Source organism: Astatotilapia calliptera, chromosome 23 (assembly GCF_900246225.1).
Source record: "Astatotilapia calliptera chromosome 23, fAstCal1.2, whole genome shotgun sequence".
Lineage (NCBI taxonomy): Eukaryota > Metazoa > Chordata > Actinopteri > Cichliformes > Cichlidae > Astatotilapia > Astatotilapia calliptera.
The window spans coordinates 33232289-33258041 of NC_039323.1; the positions used below are offsets into that span (position 1 = coordinate 33232289).

General features: G+C 38.8%; 1 pseudogene; it reads right to left on the reverse strand.

The window, feature by feature from the left end:
• The window catches only part of LOC113016850 (gamma-aminobutyric acid receptor subunit gamma-3-like), a 187537-nt pseudogene that overhangs the window by 42341 nt on the left and 119443 nt on the right, over positions 1–25753 (reverse strand).

The following is a 25753-nucleotide window of genomic DNA, read 5'->3' on the forward strand; positions in this document are numbered from 1 at the left end:
TTGTAGAGTGCTTTCTCACAGGAGGTCGTTTGATTGCTGGGGTTTTCATTGTATTAATAGAGCTGACTGTTTTTATGATTTGGTGCTATATGAAGAAAAAAATAATTATTTAACTGTTTGAACTATCATTTTAAGAAAAAAAACAGTAGCTCATTTTAAATTTAATGGCAGCAACATGCCAACTGCTTTGCAACTAGGTTTGTTAAAGCATGTATCCCATCCGTGTATGCCAATCAAGCAGTAGTGTAGAAAAGGTCACAATAGCAAGTCTTTTCCAAAAGGTGTGAAACATCCACAAATTGTATGGGTACAATGCACAGACACACATATCTACTAATTACTGATAAGTAACAATCTGAAAAAAAAAAAAACACTAGGAATTCACAAACCAAAACTGAATCACAAACTTCTTGCATGGCTGGAAATTACCGAGGTTATGTTCAATTACTCCAGTTAGTGGAAATGAGATCTAACAGACCCTGAAGCTATAAAAACCTGTATCAGAGCAGTCAAAGCAAAAATGACCTAAAAGAAAATTAACTACCATACAGATGTTATAAAGGGGGAAACTATACATAGAAGTTAAAAGTTGGGCCTCTATCTTTAAGAGTCTGTAGGGACTGACTTGATTATGAAATCAGCTTCCCAGTTGGCTTCATTTGTTTTTTTAAATATATCATTGTACTTGATGAACTCTCACCTTTGTTCTTTGCTGAGGCAAAGCTTTGGTTGCACTTTCAGAACATAATATAGCAAAATTTCATTTTTTTTTAATTGTACATCAGCCCTCCCCACTAAAAAGCATAAAAATAGATCTGAAACAAATAAACTAAACCAGCACCAGCAAAGAAATTTCTGTTAGGTCGAATATTTCTTTGTTGTAACAATGATTCTTGGCAATAAATCTTATGCTGTTGGAAAGCCTGTTTATTTCCCCTTAGATGATACAACATTAAACCCTTGACATTTCTCTGTCAATGCCAAACAGTTTATTTTGCCATTGACTGCTGTTTGGTGTGATTTACTGGATTGGGTGATTGAAGTCTGAAGAAACAAATCAAATTATCCAAATCAGTCAAGGGTAGTATGTTTACAGCAGACACCAACTGAACACTATAGCAAGGTCCATGTTCACAGATGCCGCTATTTGTAGGTACACACCTGATTTCACCTGAAGTTCAAAACAAGAATCAGTAGCACAATAAGCTGTTTGGCACTCACAGAGACAATTTGGTTGGTTTTTCAAGGGCACAACCCACATACTCAACTCTGCATTGTATTTTTCTTACAAATGTGGCAAAATTTAATGGGAAATAAATATGCTTATCAAACTATATAAGATTTATTGCCAAGAAGCATTGTTCCAACAAAGAAATAACCGGCCAAACATACGCTTCCTTACTTTTTATACAGTTTATACGCTGTATTTAAGCACTGGAAAGAAAATGACTACAAAAAGGGACAATGCTTCTACATTTTGCAAAACAAGAATAAAGCAGTACAACTTATTATCACCTTAATTTGATGCCACTCCCTGTTATCACTCTCCTAATCATACTCTACTTCCTCAAATATTAATGAATGAAGGTTCAGCTCTTAGAAAGCTGAATCCGGTCACATTATGCAGATCTGAGCACGTCTCTCCGAAGACAAAAGAGCACATGGCTGAAACCACGGGGAACATGCAACTCATAAACAAGGTTAAAAGGGGTTAACAATTGGTGTGAAGTGTTCTTCGAGATAGATCCGTCGTTCATTATGCCTCATTTTTAAGCCAGTCAGTATCAGTTTTTATCTCCAAGGGTCATGTGGAAGAATGAATATACATTAAGAGCTTGTCCCAAATGTGCATGTAGTTATAGGAACTTGTTGGGGCAACAGTACTTTTTTCTTTCCTAAACTTACATTAAATTGTCAAAGTATACAAGGTCTAACAGCATGGGAAGGGAGATGGAAAGAAGTGAATAATTAAACTTCCTTTTTAATGTTTAATCTTGGTGATTAATGTCAGTGGAAAAACCTATTTGGCCTTACACCCGAGGGGAATACTTATGAGCTTTGAGCTTGTAGTTATATGATTACATTTATGGGCATGGTGCTAATCTTAACGTGTGCGAAGCTTGAGGCGCCAAGGTAGTGAAGCAGCACGAGAGGCTGAACAGTTCTTCAGCTTAACTGTGAACCCCTGACAACTCCAGTTGCCCTGTGACCTCCACTATTGCCTATTTTCTTTAGTTTCTTACTATTATTTGTCAAAAATGAATGAAATGCTATAGTTCAGCACGTTCTCTCTCACTGAAGTGAAGAGTTCTCAACCTTTCCTTGAACTTTTCTCAGCACTTTACTTACCAGCCGTAGTCGTGAGGACATCCGTAGTGTTTCTGAGCCCCATGAAGTCAAACTGGTAAAGCCTCCAGTATTTCTGATCAGATGTCTCCACTGAGTTTCGCTTCCATTTGTACACAATCTCATCTCGTGGGTAGCCGTCTAGAAACCACATGGAGAATTTGGTGTAAATGAAAGAATATGAAAGGGAGAGAAAGGTAGAAATAAAAGTTGAAATAAAGAATACAGAAAAGATTGTTGCAACAATGCAGTTTTTATTTTATGCCTAAATTATATATGTTATATACAGCCAGTTTTTGTTAGTAGTTGAGTGGACTGCAGACCAACTGAACAACTTGTTTCCTTGAAATCTATTATGTACAACCATAGTGAACAAATTCTCTTGAATTATTTACTGTAGTTTTCATCTTAACCTCTTAAAGTAACATACATCCGATGGCAGTGTTGGGAAGGTTACTTTTAAAATGTATTCCACTACAGATTACAGAATACATGCCCCAAAATGTATTTTGTAACGTATTCCGTTAGTAACGTATTCTGAATACTTTGGATTACCTATTATATTATCATGCTTTTTACAACTACATGAATGTGAATTATTACTTTTACTGAAGGTTACTCGCCATACCAATACCGACTAGATTTTTAAATCTTAATATAAAATGAGTAACAGTAGGGTGGACATTAGGTAAGGCTGCATTTTTTGCAGCGATCTCATATAGAAAACTGTTTCATGCGTATATAAAACAGGTCTGCGGCTCCGAACCGTAGTAAAGGGACCTCTGGCTAATACGTCGGGTTCTGTGTTGGGCTCGTAGCTGAAAACTAGCTTTAATTTGTTATCTGGGTCAGCTTTGCTAGCGAGAGACAGAGAGAGGCGTTGAAAGGCTGTTTCAACAGAACTTATTGTTTCGGAGAAAAACACGAAAAAACTGTACAGTCGAGTCTTAATAGCTTACTTACAACTGGGCTCGTCAGGCACTCTTTTTGGCTGCAGTGGTTATTATTATATTTACATGCTTCCAGCTCCCGTTTCTGCTCGGTGACAGCTCGTACTTTTCCACTCTCCTTTTTCTCCCTCCCTCGCTCACAGACACATAACGGGTAAGGCAGTCCATTCTCCCTGCAGCACGGACTACACTGCCCATGAGGCTACATTCTTAGGGCGATGCCTATAACACTCTGCCCATTGCCTTCATATTAAATCATTTTTGTGAATAATTTAAAAAAAATATTTCTTCACGTCATTATGCAGCCGCAAGTATATGGCGTTATTTTTGTGAATATTACAAAAATACATTTTTTTGCATGCAGCAATGAGTTTTGTTCACTCAAATTTAGCTTTTCTTCGCTCAAAATAAATTTCTCCTCATAACGCACCTGCAAATCTGTTTTTACGTGTGCTCAAATTTTTTTTTACGTGCGCTCAGAATAGTGGCACAAAAATAACGCCATACAAGTAGGGGTGACATGGGCCGCGAGATTGAGATACAGGCATTAGAGCCTCTTAATGCGCGTTTTGTTTGGGGCATGGAAACCAAAAATAGAGAGGGCATAGCCGAACATATGAAACAGGAAAAAACCACCATGTAATCCCTTTATTTCAGCAAAGTAACTGTTTTCTGAATACCACCTTTTTAAATGGTAACTGTAATGGAATACAGTTACGCATATTTTGTATTTTAAATACGTAACGGTGTTCTGACAAACCATCCTACTTTGGCAAAACGTCCTACCATAAGTAGTTTATGCACATTTCTGCTGTCACAGAGTAACTCCAGCACCAATTTAAGTAGGTATGACGGTTTGCCACTTAACTTTGCCCATTAAAGTATGCTTGTAGGTAACATTCACAAAGAAAGCATGGTTTGGCACTTAATCTTACCCGTCAGAGTATGTTTCTAGCTCTTATTAAGAAAGGTAGGATGATTTGCCACAGAATTTCAGCTGTTAAAGTATGCTTCTAGCTCAGATTAACAAAGGTAGGACCATTTGACACTTAATTTTAGCTGTTAAAGTATGCTTGTAGGTGACATTCACAAAGGTAGGATGGTTTGGCAGTTAATTTAACCCATCAGAGTATTTTTCTAGCTAATATTCACAAAGGTAGGACGGTTCGCCACTTAATTTCGTGTTGTGCGCATGCGCAGAAACAACAGGTAGGATGGTTTGCCAGGTAGGATGGATTCCCAGAACAACAGCGGTACATGTAATCCGTTACTCCCCAACACTGTCTGATGGCCAGTAAACGGTTTACTGGTAGGGCTAGGGTGTTGTTGAGTCTCATGGTAAACAACACAGTTCCAGAAAACAGAAGTCATCTATCAAATCATCTCTCTAAGATGCAATTTGGGCATTATAAGATAGTCATTTGGGAATACCAAATAGGTAAAAATTACATATTATGGGTAGAAATGAACCTAGCCCAAGCCTAACTTTACATGGGTCACAGGCAACCTAGCAGATGATGAGGTTAGCGCATGCTTTGAGTCACGAACCCGGTATTTTTTAGGGTACCAAACAAATTCCATTGTTATTATAATAGCGAGAAATTGATTCAAATTAAATAAGTTGCTGCCAAACTTTGCTATTGGAGCATATTTGGGTTGAGCTGCTGTTGCCTAAAGAGTAGTGCTGTTACGTTACAAGAAAAGAAAATTTGGTTACATTAGAAAACTTACTACTGTTGCAGCTCTTGTTTTGTTACAGCTGTTCGCGCACCTATCATGGCGTTGGCAGTATGGCTGTGTTTCTACAATAATTTCAATGATACATCCATACAGTGGCTCAGAGGTATAGCGGTTCAGAGTTTGGTTATTTTTTTTTTTTTTTCAAACTATTGAAAACATGTGACTTTCTGAAGAAAACTTTAAAAAGAAGGTTTTTTATTTCCTGTTTAAATTCTACTGCTTATACCGGCACTGATGTGGAGGTTTTGAATTTGTGGGGACACTAGTCGTTCAAGAGAATGCTAAAGTGAGTCTGCCTCTCAGAAAGTGTTTTTTGGGGGAAGTGTTTTCCAAAATGCAAACTGTCCAAGTGAATACATTTTATAATCTAAGGGAAACACCTTGTCCAAAGAAAAATGTTTTATATTGTGAGTTGTTTAAAATAATTAAGAGGTGTGGCATTATTTTGTTAGAGACCATTATAAATTCTGTTCTATGCCCTCACCAATAGGTGGCCAGCAGTCTGGATCTGGACCCAGACACCATTCTTTATGTAGCCACACATCTTACTAGATTTTGACTGACTGTTTCTATCTATTAGTTTCTTTCAAAACTCAAAAGAGGCAACTGGGGACCTGGTACATGTTAAAGGGTAATGGTAAAAAGACAGCCTCTAGGCTACTTTTAAAGAAAAAGATAATAGAAGTGGCTTGCCTTTTTCTTAATAAAAATCGATTTTTCTTTTAATGTAGCGTGTTGTCAGATATGTGTTTCTGTTACAAGCCCATTGTTCCACTTCAGTGACATGTAAAAGTGCTTTTTCCATGGAGTGCTTACAAGGAGAATGGCCTGCTCAAAAGGCTTTAAAGCTGGAGCAACTATGTTCTGTACTAATTCTGGAGATGTTCAACCTTAAAATGGCACAGTTTCACATGCAGGGTATTGCTCGGGGGTAGACATTAGACACAAGCACTAGCAAGCACATTGGGAATTGAATTTTCTTGAAAGCTAATACATCAACAACACTGGTGTCTCCTTGTAAGTAAAAGAAAAAAAGCTGAGCTCAATTGACAAGTTGAACCAGTTTGACATGCAAAAATGAGTGACAGCAGTAATGAGCAAGTGGCAAGGCTTGTCGTGCCCTGTACTGGCAACCAGACTAATTATGTAAATGGTCTAATTTAGAGGATAGCCATCTATAACCAAGAGGAGCAATCACCATGATGCAAGAGGGATGTAGTTGGCAAATATTATTGCCATCATATTTCTCTTGGTGTGTGTTTTACAGTTATCTTTTCTGCAGACAGGCATTGTGTTGCCAGTGTATCTCCATAGCTACAAGAGCCTTCATGCTTTTAAAAGCCCCCTGAAGCCACATGTTCTTTCACAATCTTATAAATTACAGCTGTCTCTGGCCTTGATTCTAATATTCTCCCTTCCAACTCTCCAAACAAAGAAGACAAGAGAGGCCTTCTTCTGCCACATCCCTCTAAACAAAGCCAGTTAATTAAATTTGATTTCTTCTAGCTTTTTTATATAATGCAAGCTAATAGAAGACATTATTCCTCTTTTTCAACAAGCCCGTGGTCCTGAATCACAACCACTTAAAGGATTAAGAAGTTCAGTATACACATATATACATATAAATAGACTAAGTTATTTTAAGAAGAAAGGACTTTCTGTCCAAAAGTAAGAGTTTACTGTGCTTAGTAACGATTAGCTGACTGAAAAAGCGAAGGAAAAGAAAAGAAAGAGCCTGCAAGCACATTGTACAGAAGGTCAGTCGAGGTTCATTTCCAGCGTCAGCTGCTTTGGGAATATGCTTAAACTCTAAGCACTGGATTGCATCCCTTGTTCGTCACAGTGACACCCAAAGGTTTGACATTTTAGATGAGCTTTTCAAAATGAAAACAAGAACACAAAACCTGAGCGACATGAATGCTCAGCCACGACTGAACATGAACCTTTGTGGGGGTTTCAAGTACTGTAAAAACCCCTGTGGCAGCCATGATGGAGGTCTTGTGCTTTCTTTTTTTGAGCATGATGGAGTGAGGACTGCTGATTGCATCTTTTAATGCATGACTAGTCTGTTTCAACAGCACTGAGATACACTGATGTTTCTTGATTGTTACACACTAGCAGGACAGCTTTAGGGATGGCAATGTCAGTTTGTTGGTCAGTGAAGGTCCTACAACCCTTGTCAGGACTGAAATATCTCGAAAAAACTGGAACCCAGAGGATAAATGCTTTGGAATTTGGAAAGTTTCTTGACTTTATATGTAACACCACTGTCAGATTGACACTTTTTGGCTTTTACCAAAATATCTGAACAATTAGTGGATGAAATACTCGAGCCAAGAGGAATTCACAGCTCTTCTGCCATGCCAATGTAAGTTCAACATTTTATGGAATCAAAGGGTTCTGTTAGAAGTGAAGCATGCAATCATTGTCCACAGAATCAAAATGATTTGAAGCTTTACTCTTTTTTCTCTTCCACTATGCAGCTGACCTTTGTGTTTTTGAACAAAATGCCCTCAAAAATACTGGATTTCATACAGCTTATTACAGACAGTCATGTTCTCCTCAATTCACAATAACAATCATCTCAACGTTCTTCTTATTGTAAGGTAAAGACCCCACGATAATGGAGACAAAAACCAACAATCAGCCCAAGCAAGTACTTGGTGACAGTGACAGTGGGAAGGAAAAAACTCCCTTTTAGCAGGAAAGAACCTCTCAGGCAGAACCAGGCTCCGCCGGTCAATGGCAATAGCAATAAATGGTAGTAACTTCAGTGACTGGCCTCTTAAATATGTTAAAGTTGTGCCACGACAAATGCCCGCAAACTAATTAAATCCCCATCATTTCTTTGAAGTGCTGATTGTCAAATGTTACAGCGATAACACAGCTATAGAAAATGCATTACCATTTAGCCTGAAGCACTATGTGGCCTCTCACAGGAGGTCTTGTTTTAATTTACAGTGCAGACTTTGTAAGGTTACTTAAACCTGGCACTGAATATGTAACATGTTTTTTCTGACTCTTATTCATGGCCAGCATTTTGTGACACATATTCCATTTCTCATATTTAATGATGCATGCTTTTGAAATGTAAATATCCTCCATATGTTGCACCACACTAGGTATTTTTAAAGAAAATGATTGAAGCACAGCTCTGATGTGGAGAGCTGCATGAGTGCAAAGTGCCTGTAATGATGGCTTGTTAGTTTTATCGTTTGCTACCTTTTATACTGAGATCGCCATTTAACAGAAATCACTACCATAAAGAGACTAGAGTAACAAAGAAAGATAGAGCAGCTTAAAAGCATCTTTGAAACAAGGTGAAGCCACTAATTCAAAACATGTTTTCACGGTGTCGGATTGCTTGCATAATGCCTGTCAGGAATACAGCTGCTATCGAAAAATACTCTGAATTAATAAGTGAAATTAGTGAGGCCATGAACGCATCCATCAAGAATATTATGTTCCATCTCAATATATGAAACTGATTGCAGCCGTAATGGGGAGGTTTCTAATTTGCTTCATGATGAAGAGAGAACATTTTAAAAGCCTTGAACATTAGACTTTGACGGTATTATAACACATCAGCCTTGAGTGGTAACACAGAAATGTAGTTGGATGTTACTGCACACTAGAAGGCTGCACGTGATTGGACAGAGCTGAAAAATGAGGGACAATTATGGCTTCATTTTCAGATGTCATTCTAGTGTTCAATGACTGGTTCTGGCCCTCTCTCTCTCTGTCTATCCTCCTGCTCCCCTACAGCAGCGCTTCATATCGTGGACCATCTGCCGTGGAATATGCCACTTATAGGCTGGCAACTCATCTATGCGTAACAGAAGGAGACGACCTGAGAGAAACACTTGCTGCTCAGTTGTACTGCACCGTTAAGACTGATGGAAATTGGCTTTTTTGGAGCCTTGAAATGGATAAACAGGTTATCAAAAACACATGTGCAGAGATGGATGCTGTCTCCAGAATAGGGGACATTCAAATAAATAAATATAAAATGAGAATTTCTTGAAATTCATTCTATGACAGATACAAATGTAGTTTCTGTTGCTCCATAAAGGGAACCTATCGTGCTAATTCCCAGCCACAAATTTTTATTCTAGAGGTGAGTCACAGATAAACTGTAAGAAATGAACAGGAGATTCATAGTTCAAAATAACCTTTATCTTACACTATTCTATTCCCCCTCCCTTTAAGCCAATGTTCCATTTGTTTACACAGGGGTTGTGCAGGGGTAATTCAGCTTCAGTGGCTAAATTAAAACTGTTTTTCCTTCCCACCTTTGCCAAATTGCCTGGTCATAGAGGGTTGTCTCATTGTACGTTTTTCTCTGTATTGTTGTATTATTGTCTTTACCTTACAATATTAAGCACCTGACTGTTGTTGTAAATTGGTCCTATATACACTACCAGTCAAAGGTTTGGGCACACTTTCTCATTTCATGTTTTTTCATTGTTATTACTACTTTCTATATTGTAGTTACATACTGAAGGCATCAAATATATGAAACAAGATACATGGAATTATGTAGCAAAGAAAGAAATGATAAATAACTCTGAATGTGTCTTATATTTTAGATTCCTCAAAGTAGCCACCCTTTGCTTTGTTGACAGGGCTGCAAACCCTTGGCCTTCTCTCATTGAGTTTCATGATGCAGTCACCTGAAATGGTTTTCACTTCACAGGTGTGTCTTGTCAGGGTTTATTTGTGGAGTTTCCTGCCGTCTTAATGGGGTTGGGACCATCAGTTGTGTTGTGCAGAAGTCAGGTTGGTACACAGCTGACAGCCCTATTTGAAAACTGTTAGAATTCATATTATGGCAAGAACCAATCTGCTAAGTATAGAGAAACAACAGTCCATCGATACTTTAAGAGCTGAAGGTCAGTCAGTCAGTTCTGAAAATTACTAAAACTTTGACTGTGTCCTCAAGTGCAGACCCCAAAACCATAAAGCATTGTGACAAAACTGGCTCACATGAGGACCGCCCCAGGAAAGGAAGACCAAGAGTCACCTCTGCTGCTGAAACATCTCTACATCAACTGTTTTGAGAAGACTGCGCGAATCAGGCCTTTATGGTCAAATAGCTGCTAAGAAATCACGACCAAGGAAAAGCAACAAGCAGAAGAGTGTTTGGGCCAAGGACATTAGACCAGTGGAAATCTGTGCTTTGGTCTGATGAGTCCAGATTTTAGATTGTTGGTCTTCCACTCGCCGTGTCTTTTTGAGACACAGAAAAGGTGAACGGATGGTCTCTCTACATGCATGGTTCCCACCGTGAAGCATGGCGGAGGAGGTGTGATGGTGTGGGGGTGCTTTGCTGGTGACACTGTTGGGGACACTACCACAGCATCCTTTAGTCGAGGTTTACCTGTTCACCAAATTTCCTGAAATTCAACTCAGATGGGTTTGCCTGATGTTGCTGACAGATGTCGTTCTCTTTGATGGAGGATAAATGTCCAACCACATGGACCTTGGAAAAAAGGGTTATTTACTGTGAAACCTTTCACTAAGAGAAGAGACATAATGGAAGCCAATTTACGGTCAATAGCTCTTTCAGTAACTGCAGTACTGTTTCATCACACACTGAACAAATTCTATATATGTTGGAAAATGGAATTGGATTATCTGAACTCAATGCTGGGTGGAGGTTTAATAATGGGCGCTGACAAATACTGCCATTTGTAGCTGCACTGGGTAATGATTATTATGTAAAATAAATCAGAGAAAGATTTCTGGGCCAACAGAATGACCTGTCAAACATAATCGAATGTGATTTTTATCTTTTCGATGATGGGCTTGCTAATGAGATGCAGGGGAGACTAATTTCATGGCAGCAAAAGAGCTTCTTGCATTGCTTTTATTGACTTGATTTTCTTTTATGATATTTGGGGAGTTTCTGACTATGTAAAGGAACAGTCAAAAAATCTGGAAAAAGTGTTCCTTCGCTCGATTGAGATAAAAAAAAAAAGATTTAGTATTTTTACCTAATTAATTCTAAATCTTGTTTCAAAGGTTTCCTTCCAAAATAATGACTTTTGTGATTCAAAATAACAAACACCTGCATGGACTGCATGGAGATATTGTGCCAGAAAATTACATAACTATGATGTTTTTGAGCTGATGTTAATGCCACAGGATGGCAGAACTCTGCAATTACTGAGTCAGCAGAGTGTTGGCAACTTTTACGTTACTTTCATGGCTGTGTCTTTGTGGTTTGCTTTGCAGTAATACAATGCTTCCACTTTGTAATAGGCGAATAATTTTGTCCATATGGAATACGTAGAGCTCTGGTCAATATCCACTTCAAGGTCTCCTGCACATCTCGACTGCTTCCAACATCCTGAGTAGTTTTTGATTTTGTACTGGTCTAGTCCGGGAGCTGTGTTTCACTGCCCCACCGATTAATTTAAGTCAACAGCTGTACTTATACTGCTACACTATCATCATTGCATTCATTTCATCCAATTACTAATTGGTACGTTATTTTTATGTGTATATATCTATACACGTGTATAGATATATACACGTGTATAGACATACATAGACATACACAGACATACACACACAGACAGACAGACAGACAGACAGACAGACAGATAGAGCGATAGATAGATAGATAGATAGAGCGATAGATAGAGCGATAGATAGAGCGATAGATAGAGCGATAGATAGAGCGATAGAGCTTATGGCAATATTCTGGGATTTTAAACAGCTTTATAACATTACTGAAGACTCTTGTTTTACTTTGAATTATGGTTCAAATTGTATATAATTTAAAAAAATACTTTTAAAAATAACATACTCTAGAAATAATGCAACCCTGGAAGACTGTAACTCGAGCAGCAGAGCAGCTTCACTGCAAACAGACCACTGAATTAAAAAAGAGGATATTTGCTGAGGATTAGCAGCCCCCCTTTTTCAGCCACTAAACAATAAAACTGGGTTTGTCCTTGTTTACTAAGGGACTGCATGGAGATATTGTGCCAGAAAATCTGCACCTCCTCCCTTGCATTTGCATTTTCAGGTGTTTAGTGCTTTTCAGCTTGGCGGGTGGGCAGGGTGGTAGGGACACGAGGTGCTTTTGTCTGTGAGGGGTATTGTGAGAGAAACGCAAATAAAAAATTGTTTTACATGTTACAACTGTGGACCACTGGATACTACTATCACATTTTCTTTTCTTTTATCTGGTTTCTGATGGTCAGTTGTATATTTCCAGATTTTAAATGGCGTACAGCAGGTCCAGTGCCATGTGGCTGAAGCTGCCAACAATGATAATTTTTTTCATGACGTTGTAAGACGCTTTGAAACCCTGAAAAGCAACCTTGAACATATGATTTGTACAAGCCTGTGCTCAATAATCCATTTCAGACATGTTTTCCCTTATTTGATACCACTGAAAACCGATATCCCTAATATGATCATCTCATGAAAACATCCACTACACTGTAAAAAGTAATCACTCACTGTCCAAATCAATGAATTCAGGTGTTCCAGTCACTTGCACAGGTGTATAAAATAAAGCACCTAGGCATGCAAACTACTTCTACAAACATCTGTTAAAGAATGGGTCACTCTCAGGCATTTAGTGTTTTCCAGCGTGGTACCGTGATAGGATGCCATTTATCCAACAAATCCAGTATTGTAATTTCCTTGCTACTAAATATTCAGCAATCAACTGCTATTTGTATTCTAACAATGTGGAAGCAACAGCTCACTTTCAAATACTGGACCACATCAAGATTTGAGCTGGCTGGCCAACAAGTTTTCATCGTGATGGGTAAAAAAAATGCTGTTTTTTTTGCCAGATGCATCTTTTGTCTCCATATTACACACAAGGTGTTCTTTGGCAACGTCGCTCTGACACACCAGATGCAGTAATATCGACTGCTGAGAGATAACAGTTTCCAAGGCAGGATATCCTCTTTGCATCTTGCAGACACCACTGTATTTTGTCACTTTCTAACAATTTTACACTTTCTAACAATTTTCTCATTTGTCTTCTACTTTCACTTGCTGTTAAGCTTAGTTATTAAAAACTACTTGGTTGGGTTTAGACACAAGGATATTTTGAGGGTCAGGACTTTAACGTTTTACATTCTATCATCCACTTTGTACTTTTCCTGCATCAGTTTATGGTGGAGATACAAATAATGCATGAAGTTCTTAGGTGTCAACTTTAATTTAATATTATCCCTGTTGAATCAACATACAGACACTCAGGATCTACTCTGCTGTTCTTTTGGTTACTTGATTCCAGATAAGATTCAGTCTAACAACCTAACACCTTTAGTTTGTTTGGGGCGGCTATGGCTCAGGTGATAGTGCGGGTCATCTACCAGTTGGAAGGTTGGTGGAGCGACCCCCAGTGCTTCTTGTCCTTGTGTGAAAGTATCCTTGAATAAGATATTTAAACCTGAATTGCTGATACATTGATTTGAGTGTGAAAGTTAGATATAAAAGTGCTTAGATAAAAGCACTGCATGTGTGTGACTGGGTGAATGAGACTCTCTTTGAGCTTTTTGAGTGCTCAAAATTGAGTAGAAAGATACTTTGGGTGTACCCATCCATTTGCTGAAGTAACTTGCTTAAGTGTGGATGTAGGACTTCTAAATCCATTTATGTATTTTATAACTCCTAGACTTCAGTAACTAAGGTGACTTTCACTATGATTTGACTGTGGAAACTTTTTGCACATTCAAACAATGTTGTACATGGTTTCATAGTGTGGTGGTTTACACATTCACCTAACAAGCAAAAAATCCCTGGTTTGATCCTGGAAAGAGACACAAAACCCTTTAGGGTTGTGTAAGGGGATCTGCCAAATCAAACACATGGAACTACCCACTGTGAATCAATTCAATTTTATTTATACAGTCGCCTCAAGGCCCTTTATATTGCAAGGTAAAGGCTCTACAATAACACAGAAAAAACTCCAACAATCCCTCATGACAGGGGTGTCCAACTCCAGGCCTGGTAATGAACTAATCATTTGATTCAGGTGTGTTGACCAAGGGTCATATCGAAATCTTGCAGGTCACCAGCCCTTGAGGCCTGGAGTTGGACACTCCTGCCTTATGAGCAAACACTTAGCAACAGTGGGAAGGAAAAACTCCTCTTTAACAGTAAGAAACCTCTTTATAATAAAGTGGGGCCTCGTTACTTAAGACCTTGTATGTGAAGTGTAACCCAGTGTTAAAAACGGGATTAAAAGTATAAATAAATATTGATAAAAACAAAGTTAATTATAATAAATACTGATAAAAAGCATGTAAACATAAGTTTAATTAATATGTACATATGTATATGTAATGTATAAATGGTGTGGGGGCAGGACTTAGTCCTTTAGAGTGTGTTTGTCAGATCCACTGAGTGACCAATCATTGGCCGGTCTGACCCTCCCCCAGTCTGTGCGCTGCTCAGACACCTGTGTGTGCCTTCATGTGCCAGTCAGATACGCCAGAGACACAGACGGTGAAAGATCAGTTTACCCGTGTGGCGAAGAAGCTAGCTGGATAGAGAAAGTCCTTTTTTCGGCAAGAATAATAAGAGTGATACTGTATTCCAGAGGCCGTGAGCCAACGTGAGCACTGTGAAGCCCCGTGTAGCATTTGTTGCTTCGCATGGTCAGGTTTTTTCCTTTGCTTATTTGGATTGGATTGGTTTTGAGGACCTGAGAAGAATCGAGGATCCCTTTTCCAGTACTGGATGGCGAGCCCAGCCCAAAGAGCCGGATGAACTGGTAGATTGTAACCCGACTGGTTACAAACACACTGAGTGACTATTGAACATTGAAAGACTGAAATTGACTTTAGAAAAGACACAAAAGACAATATATCCTTGGGTCAACCATTTGTGGGGTTTATTTTATTTTATTTTGTTTTCAAGAAGAGCGCTCTACTTTTGTTAAATGTGCACAACTTTAATAATTGCTAATAAATGCAATTGTGTTTTCTACACCTACTGTGTACAAGTCTTCTGTTGTCATACACCCTTGGCTCCTACGAATCTAGAACCTGTCTGATCTGGTCCATATTTCCCTTCTGTCCTCGTACTGTGGTTAAAGGTAACTATACTGCCTGCACTACATGCAAAGAAGGCAAGAAGTGGCACTAACAGGTCTAGTATTGCACCACCAGTGTTACAGAGGGTAATGATTTTAAATTAGATTCTGGATTTAACAATGTAAAGAAGCCATATGCGGTGACACTCATAAATAAGGGGGTAGCTGAAAGTAGTTGCTTTCACCCAAAAAGTTTATTTTGTTCATCTGGAAGTAGCGTTTTCAGTGGGACATACGTTTCACTCATCCAAGTGACTTCTTAGGTCTCAGCTGACTGCAGGTCTCCCCAACCTTATAAACAGTACATTTGCACAATGACTGAAACTAGCGTCACTGAATGAACAATGGGCTGTTAGGTAGAGGTGGGAATTACCATACAACTCACGATACGATATTATCACAATACTTAACGCACGATACGATATTATTGCAATTTTTTAAAATATTTTGCAATATTCAAATTCTGTACATAAAGGTAAACTTTATCAATATTCATTTTATCTAATATCAAAGTCTCACACTCAGTCTTTCTCTCATTTCAGTCAGTTTTATTGTTGACAAACTGAACGGTTTGTATTACAGTCTAGTCCAACTTACGTAACTGGAATGTTAAGTTCAGTGTGTGAATGGGTGAATGACTGAATGTAGTGTGAAGCGCTTTGGGGTCCTTAGGGACTAGAAAAGCGCTATACAAATGCAGGCCATTTACCATTTACCATTTTAACTGAATACAACCATCCAGTCCACGAAAAAATTGTTTGTAACAAAATATCGATTTCTGCTGTCCCTGTATCGATACATTATTAGCAAACAAAATATCACGATACCACACAGTATCGATTTTTTCTCCCACCCCTACTGTAAGGTCAGTTCCTTGATGATTAATATGCAAAGTGTATTGTCCAAAAAGCTGCTTTCTCTTTTCTCACTTCTTAGTTATTGTGTGTGGGGGATTATCATTACATGAACTCAAATTCATAGTTTGGGAGGGAAAAAAAGACCCAGCCCTGACACTCATCACTGAATGATGCTCAAATGCTCCAGTGATTTTAATACCTAAATAAGTCCTTAATATGTTTCTTTACTGTTTTCATACTTTCAGTCATCTGTAAGGCACTTTGAACTGCACTAGCCCACACAAAAAGATGCTATACAAATAAAGTTTGATTGACTGATAGCACTTTTTCACTTAGCCTTTAGTTCACTTTCTATTTGGTTTCCATTTTTTCTCCAGGACGTTTCCCGCCTGCTTTCAAAGTCTTGCCCTAGAGGTGTATAGGCACGAGTATCTGCATATTTATGTGTGTTTTCCGTGTCTGTGTGCATGCTAATCCCAATACTCACAGCTAGAGAAGACGAGAGGACAGGAGTGTTCATCCATTGGGAAATTATGGAGCTGCAGCTGGCACTCTGCGTTGATGGTCATCCTGAAGAGTAAGACAAGTGCAGAGGGACAGAAGCACTTAGACAAAGATATTCAAGGCAGTAAACTGCTTTGGATGCTTCATTTCTCGGCCCATGAAGCACATGGTCTGAGTGCACTGGATTCATCACTGCTTATATCACATTATGCACTACAGCATAAGAGCACTGGCTTCCACCCAGATAGTACAGGTTCACACTTGGTTGCTTGGTTGATGTGTAAAATTTCTGAAAATGGCACAAATGTTTCATCATCAGTATCAGGTCTGGTTTTTCACACATGTCAGGACTCCAAGGCATGTCAGCTTCTAAAAACAGCAGTTCTCAGCTAAGATCACTGGACAAGTCAATACACAGGCTGTTAAGGAAAAGCAGCAGTGATTAAAAAGACACATCATACAAGTAAGGTAAAAACTTAAATCCAATTCAAGTTATATGCTCTACGTGTCACTTTAATAAATCAAAATGATAAGGGCTGTAAAAATGACAGTCATGAAAATGGGCTTTTTCTTTGACTTGTGTTGTTGTGTCTTTGTCGCTGCTACAATTCCTCATTAAACGCCTGACGTGGAGCACAAAAGAGGAGCCTTTGTCAAAGCAGGAAGGGGGCTGCCTCGCTCGTCTTGTTCCGAGGTGAACAAAGTGCAGATGATGTACAGTTTCAATTTGCATTTTTGCTTCCATCCTTGTCGGGAGTCGGAAAAGCCAAATTGTGAGAGTGGAGCTGAGGTGAAAAAGAACAAGCAGCAACGAACACGGCGGAGATGAGAGAGATGTGTCAGTCAAGGCGAATATGGCCTAAATATATGTCTCTTTGACACTTAATAACCTGCTAACGAAGCAAGACTTTTCAAATTCATCACAGAAAGAAATGCTAGAAATAATAAAATGAGCTCTTAAAAGCAAAAACTTTTAGGCCAAGTGTGTTTGTGTGAATGAGGCATGTTGTATAAAGCGCTATGAGTGCTCAAGAAAAATAGAAAAGCCCTACATTACAACTGACCAATTTACCACAAGCCCCACCCACCTGCTTTTCAAACCTGTTTTGGAGATGCAGCCAATCAGAAAATTTTAGTTCAGTTCCCTCTTCTACTGAAGACAGCTTTCTTCTGTTTTAAGATCCAGTATCAGATTACAAAATGATTTTTTGAACTCCCCTTTAACTGCTACTGAAATACTTTGTAGAGTTGATGGAAACAGCCACATCGGCTGCTAATTCCTGTGGGTGTGTCACCACAAGTGACCTCTTTCACATTAGAGATAATCATTAAGTCTTTTGTTGATATTAAAATATTGATTAGTGCAGGTATAAACTTGGTGTTTCACAGCAGTGCATTTTAATCTTGAACCCCTGTTGATAACAGGCATATTTATGGCTCAATTTAGAAGTTCATGATCACACTGTTATTAACCTCTACAACATCCAAAATCATCCTGCTACAATTATTCCTCCCATAAATTAAAAATGGAAGTGGGCTGTCTGAAAAGTGGCTCCCTTCTGAGTATTTGCACAAGCAGACATCACAGCATACCCAGGGAACTAACCGAAATTTGCCAGTCAAGACAAAGGAATGAAATGCCAGAGTCTTACACCCTAGTCATTTTGGGAAATGCTGTTTATTGAATTTATTTGCCTCCATGACGGGACCTGAACTGTCCTGAAATAGCAGCAGCTGTGCATCAGCTCCACAAAATGTCTGAAAACAAACACTCAAGGTGGTTCCTTGCCATTAGGCCAGCTCTAGCTCGAAATACTAGATGCACAGGTGAAATTTGATCTTCAAGACAGAAAAAAAGCTCATGTCAGAGCTTGAGGACTCATAAACCCAGATGCCACTCCAATTTAAAAGGAACCCGTCCACTTGAATCCTGAGTGTTTTCTGTTGTAGGTGCAGTCACACAGTTGGGTGGGTGGGGGGGGGGGGGTTGTCATAAGGCCATCACCTTCACCTGTGTGTCATTACTCAGCCACTGAAAGGCTGTCAGAGCGAAAGCAACAAAATGAAAAGAAACACAAGGGTTTTATCTTACTGCACCAAAGGTAAAGAATGCTATGTGGTACAGAAACTCATGTAAAGGGTGAAAGATGCAGTTAGAATTTAAAAAGATACAAATCAAAATCGCATTGCTGTGTGTTCTGTATGTTTGGGAGGTGCTGCTTTCTACAACAACCAATATCAGATTATTTGCTGTTACTAAAATGATTTATACAACTGTAATGTTCCTGAGATTTTATTTTACTCTTTATTGTTCTGGATCTGCCTTCTGTTTTTCTCTGTCTGTGTCTTCCTGTTTGTCTATGTGACTCACCAACTGCAGTCAAATAGTGAATTTTATTCCTGAAGGTGTTTTTGCATGGCAGCTAGAGCAGGGCGATATGGCCAAAAATATATATCACGATATATATTTGAAAATTTGCGATAACGATATAACTGACGATATAATTTCTGCGAGACAAAATACAACTCCACAACTTCACTAGCGCAAAAAAAAAAAAAAAAACACCATCCATTTATTTCACTTAAACAAGCAGCTGTTTTTTTATGTGCATTAAAGCTATATAAACATTTAACAGTGCAAATGCAAATTCCTTGCTGAAAGTTTAACCAAAAGGCATTTCCAGTAGAAATGGGCTGACATATCCTGAGCATAACCATGTATAATATCCACTGAAGTTAAAAAGAGGTGCTTTGCTACATTTAACTGCAGTGTGCCAAATAAAAAAGTCAAATATGTATTTTTCGGACCACAAGGTGCACGGGATTATTAGGCACATTAAGCGAAACAAAGCAGTCAGATAAATCAAACTTTATTCAACTCATTCTTCTTGCTTCCTCCACTTCTGTACCATTGATTCGTTAATGCTGTATTCTATCACAGCTGCTCTATTCCCATGTTGTTGCAGTATATTAATGACTAACCTCATATTGTGGATGGATTATCTCAGTTGTTCTCCTGACTGAAGTTTGGCCTGTTTACAGCATCCTAGCATTCGATTGCATTTGTCTCTAACCATCAGGAACCTTCACGTTAACTTTTATCGAGTGGAAAAGTGTTAGCGTTCATCCTCCAGCTTTTCTGTTTATGTTATGCTAACATAGCTATGTCGCTAGCAGTCACGTAGCACATCATTATATACCAGCTAGCCCTACTTCAGTAACCCTACAAACGTCACTGCTGTGTAGCTTCCTGTCTTCATTTATGTTGGAAGTGATAGCAGAGCTGTACGTTAGATTTTTTCAGAAATCTCTCAGTCAGAACATGCTATATCATGCTTAGGTAACTAGCGAAACTAGCGAGCTAACTTCCGCTAACTTCTAACTCTGTTAAATGTAATGAATTCTGTTTTCATGGATGCCTGGGTGTTAAACATCATAGTTACACCTGGTAAAGCAGCAACGCTGATCGTTTTATTAAAGATGGAAGAATTTAGACAGTTTCTGATGTTCGTTTGACTTCGGGACCTTAAAGGACGGAGTCTAGGACCCAGATTACTCCCAGATTTACGAGCACCTTAGTCCGACAAATAGGCCTACGGCAATAACGACGGCCGCTTGCATGTTCTACAAAAAAATGTGCTTTGTTGTGTATCTGACGGACAAACACCAAACCAGTTAAGTTGCACCATTTTTACAGTCTAATTCTGGTTCATCCGTTTCACTCAACAATCTGCTTTCCCCATTCTCATTCTCCGTTACGCCGTGCTTTTTCATCAATGCGCATGCGCGTTCTACCCATATTCTATCGCGATAATTCATTTTCTTATCATTGCCTAGCACTGTACCGGTATTACCGTGAGCGGTATAATATGGCGCAGCTATAATAATGGCTGGTCTTTGAATGCTAAAGGAAAGCACCCTGTTGTTCCTTTTGTTACCTCCTCAAACATAGCATACACTGGCCCGTTCTGCATGAATGGAAAGGAAGATAACGCCATCTAACAAACAATAATATATATTAAACAGTTTCATTTATATGCCGCTTATTCACAAGGTCAAGACCCTAAAGTATTCCAAAGAAACCCCCAAAATCGCATGAGCCCCTATAAGCAAGCACTTAGTGACAGTGGGAAGGAAAAACTCCCTTTTAACAGGAAGAAACCTCTGGCAGAACCAGCCTGAAGGAGGGGTAGCCTTACGCAGTGATCAGTTGACTGTTCATAGTTCTATCAATGCAGTCTATTGGTATTAATTATTAGACTTCAGTCACAGAACACCTTAAGAAAGGCAAGTCTCATCTCTTTAACAGAAAGACAAGATACAAATGGATAGCAATCTGCATGTTCAGGTTGATTCTACTTTCAAAGATTTACTTTTGGCAGCCGACAGCCAATGCTCCAGTTTTAGCTCTTTCCTGCTAAGGACAAAGTATCAGAGAAATTAGGGTTTGGATTTTCAAATGTGATGATTTCTTTCTTTTTTATTTCTTTGTGAATATAAACAATTGATTTTAGACAAAGCTACAAAATGAAACTTTTTTTTGCCTTTAACAAAAACATATATTTATTGTAAAAGACCCACTTGCAATACCTTCACATCCCACCAGGGGGCAACAAGAAACATTTAAAGAGTTATAACACTAAATTACAGACGGAGCTACAGTGACATCACCCATAGCTTCAAATGTTTTCTTTTGTTGCCATCTTGGTCTTTCGAAATCAAACATGATAACGAGGGGCACATTTGACTGTGAGATTGCAGCCTGATTGGCTAATGACTTGTCAGTCACAAGTTGTTGGCCAATAATATCACAGGTAAATCCTGTTTTCTGGTACTGTTTTTGGACTTAATTTAAAATGTATGAAAAAACAGTGAATCTGCCAGTAAAGCCAACAGAAGTCTTTCCTCATTGACTTCTTTCTTCTTTTGTCTTTTTTGCAGCCACAAATCTGGATTGCTATGGTCCCATACAGATAGGTTCATCCATCTGGCTCTTTAGACAGACTAAAGTCCAAATGTCTTTTATTGTCTGTACTCAATGTCAACACTGGTGGCAGAATTTTGTTTAGCCACAATATACAGTTGGCATTAAGAATCAGAATAGAGGGAGTATTTCTCATGAAAAGATTTTTTTTACCAGCAGTCATTGGCTGTGATATGTCTGCTCTCGATTTTTGTTCTTTTATCTTCCTGTTCTGTGTGTTTCCATGTGTTTTGAAGGGTTTTACCTCAGAGTATAAAGTATTTTCCCATTGTTCCAGATCCGGAGCAGCTGATTGGGCGTCGTTATCCAGTGAGAATCGGCGTTCTTGGAATTTCTAAAGATGGTGTCGGGCAGCCAGATCAGACCGACCATATTGCTGGTTGAAAAAGAGGGAAATTGATACAGAGAGAGAGAGAGGAAAGGAGGTAAGACTGATTCCCTCAGATTTCTTTGAAATGCACGAGGCTGCACTCATTCCCAATAAGAGCATAATTAAAATACTCGGGCAACTAGGGGAAAACAAAGCACATCAATCAATTTGTTCCATTAATTACAGACCTCTTCCAAAGAGAGAGAGACAGAGGGAGTGAAGAATATTGCTTTATCATATGAAAATGTTCAAATAGTAGATGCTAAAGTGGTGAAAAATAGCCACAGCAGTAGTTCATTTTAAAAAAGAGATCTAGTATAATTATCACTACATTGGTATTGATTCACCCACAAAGCTGATATATTTAGGAGTTTTTTTAATAAACGTTCCTGTATATTTGCAGTATGTCTTTGCTAAACTTTATAGTATGTCTTTACTTAATCTAATATACCTGTTGAGGGTTAGAATCCGCATGCTGCTGCTGTTATACCTCAGACGGGTGTCCACCCAAGTCTGGGCGAAGATAATATCGATCTGGTACTCCTGGGAAGAGAAAAGTAGAGTCAATATAAAGATCTGACAACCCGTGTTAGAGAAGAATAAAGGCAGAAAGAGACGTGCAGCCAGAAGTCTGTGTGCTAAGCAGCCAGTCGAATCCTTCGAGAAGAGCCAAGAATGTGTTTGTCTGAACACAAATGTGTCCACATCAAAGAAAAATACAAAAGCACTGCAGCCCTCGCTGCAAACATTCAATACATATTATGCTTTTGATATGGAAATTAAATTACACCATCTCACAAACTGTTTGCTTCAGCACATTTCCTTCACCTCAGCCCAACCCTGCGTCTAATTGTGAGGTTTTTAAAAAAATACTGAATCCAATGTTGTGTTTTTGGGAATGTTAATATTATCTCTGTCTTAGAAGAGTGGATTTGAATCCACCTTTTCTTTGCTGCTTTTTTCCCACAGGTATGTTTATAATCCACCAACCTCGACCCATAACACACTTCAAGTATTTGGAATTTGTAAAACAGCAGAATTAGCTCTCGGAGATTTTAGCACACACATGAAACTTCGATTGAAGCCTGTAGATTCCTCCCGAGAACTTGCATCAAAATAACGGCTAAATATAACCAGGCAAATTAGAGCTGACAAAGAATGTCAGTCATTGATCTTCACTCTCCTTCGGGCAGCAATTAAAAGCATTTATCTTGCAGATACATGTGGGTTCTGCAAGACAGTTGGCTACACACTCTTCATAGTTTACACATCTTAATGGCTGCTATTATTGCTTTATTAATACAGTGAAACACCTGCTTTGTGTGCAGTTTTGGCTGTGATCAAATTTACAGATACTCTAGAAGATAGTTTAGGCAGTCAATTTAACTGTTCTCACATAGTGCATCCTGCTACTGAAACTCGTTTGCACTTATATCATTAGTGCTTTGCTCACTTATTTTCTAAATTTGCTTGTTTCCCACTAAAATCTATGCTTGCTGCTGTTCATGCATCACTTCTTTGGCACCACCTCCACCCCCACATCTGAGTATAGCCTCTGAGTATACATTCCTCTTCAAAGAAGAGTTGTTATTGTCACTCCCCACTCACTGTCTTCATGTACATTTGGAGGATGGCAGACTAGGAGAATAAGTGTGGGCCAGGCACTGTCATTTGTACATGGAAGTAACAACAGTGTGTGGGCAAGGATGGTGGTAAAACTCCAATGTCAGAGCCTAAATTCATCCCTCACTCTTTCACTTCCCATAGAGACATTATGATGGCGCACTCTGACATCTTAATCTTTTACTCCCCACTTGGAAGTGAAATCAGGAAGTCACGATTGCTTAAGATTTGCTCCTTAATGTTTTACTCACATCCCAAAACGAAGTAAGCACAGGAAATAATCATGTTAAACTACACGATCGACTGGCGACTATAAACTACAATGTCATATACATATATATATATATATATATATATATATATATATATATATATATATACATATATATATATATATATATATATATTTATTTATATATTTATTTTTTTATTTATTTTTTTAACAATGCGAAATCATTTTGAATTAAGCAGAAAAAGCCAAGAGTTCAAGTGCATCGTTGTATTATTAAGTCAGATGGTTGAGAACTACTGATACCACTGGCAGGAGATGAGGACCTCCAATTTGGCTAGCAGAAGGTCAGTACAGCAGCTGGAAGGAGTTGCTGTACTGATAAGACGTAAACTATGCCAGTACCGCAGAGATTCAATTTTATTTATACAGCGCCAGATCACAACAACAGTCGCCTCAAGGCGCTCTGTATGTATTATTGTAGGGTCTACCTTGCAATATAGAGAAAAACACAGCAAACACTTTGGTGATAGTGGGAAGGAAAAACTCCCTTTTAACAGGAAGAAACCTCCAGCACAAACAGGCTCAGGGAGGGGCAGCCAGTTGGAGTGAGAGAAGGAAGACAGGATGAAGGACATGCTGTGGAAGAGAGCCAGAGATTAATAACAAGTATGATTCAGTGCAGAGAGGTCTGTTAACACACAGTGAGTGAAAAATACTCAGGGCTGGATCAGGTGACGCTGTAGGCTGCTGGGGGATTCCCATGATGCACTATCTGTATGCTTTAGCAAAAAGGAAAGTTTTAAGCGTTATCTTAAAAGTAGAGATAGTGTCTGTCTCCCAAATCCAAACTGGAATCTGTTTCTGCAGAAGAGGGGCCTGAAAACTGAAGGCTCTCCCTCCCATTCTACTTTTAAATAGAATGGGAGGGAGAGAAATCTTCCATACTGGACAGTTTTGTCTTTACCCAAATGGTGACTCAACAGATAACCTCACAAAGGCTGTTTTTAGGGCACAGTACTGTACACAAGAACACAATTTCACATTCTAAATGTTTTTTACCTTTTACTAAAACAGACAAGCCAGACTTGACCTGCCTAAAACAGCTGTTACAAAATCTATTACTGCTGCCCTACTGTTGATCATTTGGAGATGATGATGGGGAGAGCCCACACTGACTATGGCATGCAATAATTCAGTCAAGTGAAGCGCCGAGTGTTACGTGCTCTACGCGGTGCAGGTGAACTCACAGCAATGCTCAAATGGGATTTTCTGCTAAAACTAGGTTGTATTTGGGACTGTACCTCCAAGATGGGTCCATTATTCATGGACATTATGCAAAACACTGAAGCCACACTGAGTGTCGGGAGATATGACTGAAACTAACAACGGAGGCTTTCATTATTTCTCCTGGGATCCATTTCAAAGTCAGAAAACAAAGGCATGAAGGGAGTCTGTTACTTATAGCCATTGTGAAGAAGCAAATGAATGATGCAAAGACCTAGGCGAGCTGAACAAAGGTGTCTTGTTTTGTATATTCTCTAATGTAAAGTCAGAGAATAGAGGTTGTAAGTTCATTATTTAGAGCATAAATGTTTCATTTTAGGCTTTAAAATATTCAGAATGTGACACACTATTTCTCTCCTGTCCCCGACTATGTTTTTTAGACAGCAGACAGCAGGCACATGAAGTGCTAGGAAACCCTCACATGATTAAAAATGCATTACTCCTTATGTGAGTTGGAGTTGGACCCACAATCATGAAACCAAAAGGTGTAGGTGGAGATGACAGTTGTTCATGAGAAACCTCTGCTTATGAAATCCTGTATAGTGATACCTACATTTTGCGATATAAAATGAAAGCGCGCTCTCACAATGTCATTTACTTTGCACACACAAACACAATATTATTGGCAAATGAAGGATGGTAGGAAAAATCAACAAATACGTCCCCACTCTTTCAGAATGCAAATACCAGTCAGAATCAGATAATATGAAATCCATTAATAAAGCCAAAGGATGTTGACAGCAAAGCACGTCTGACTGAAATTAATTAGCCTGACTTTAGTGGCATCAGAA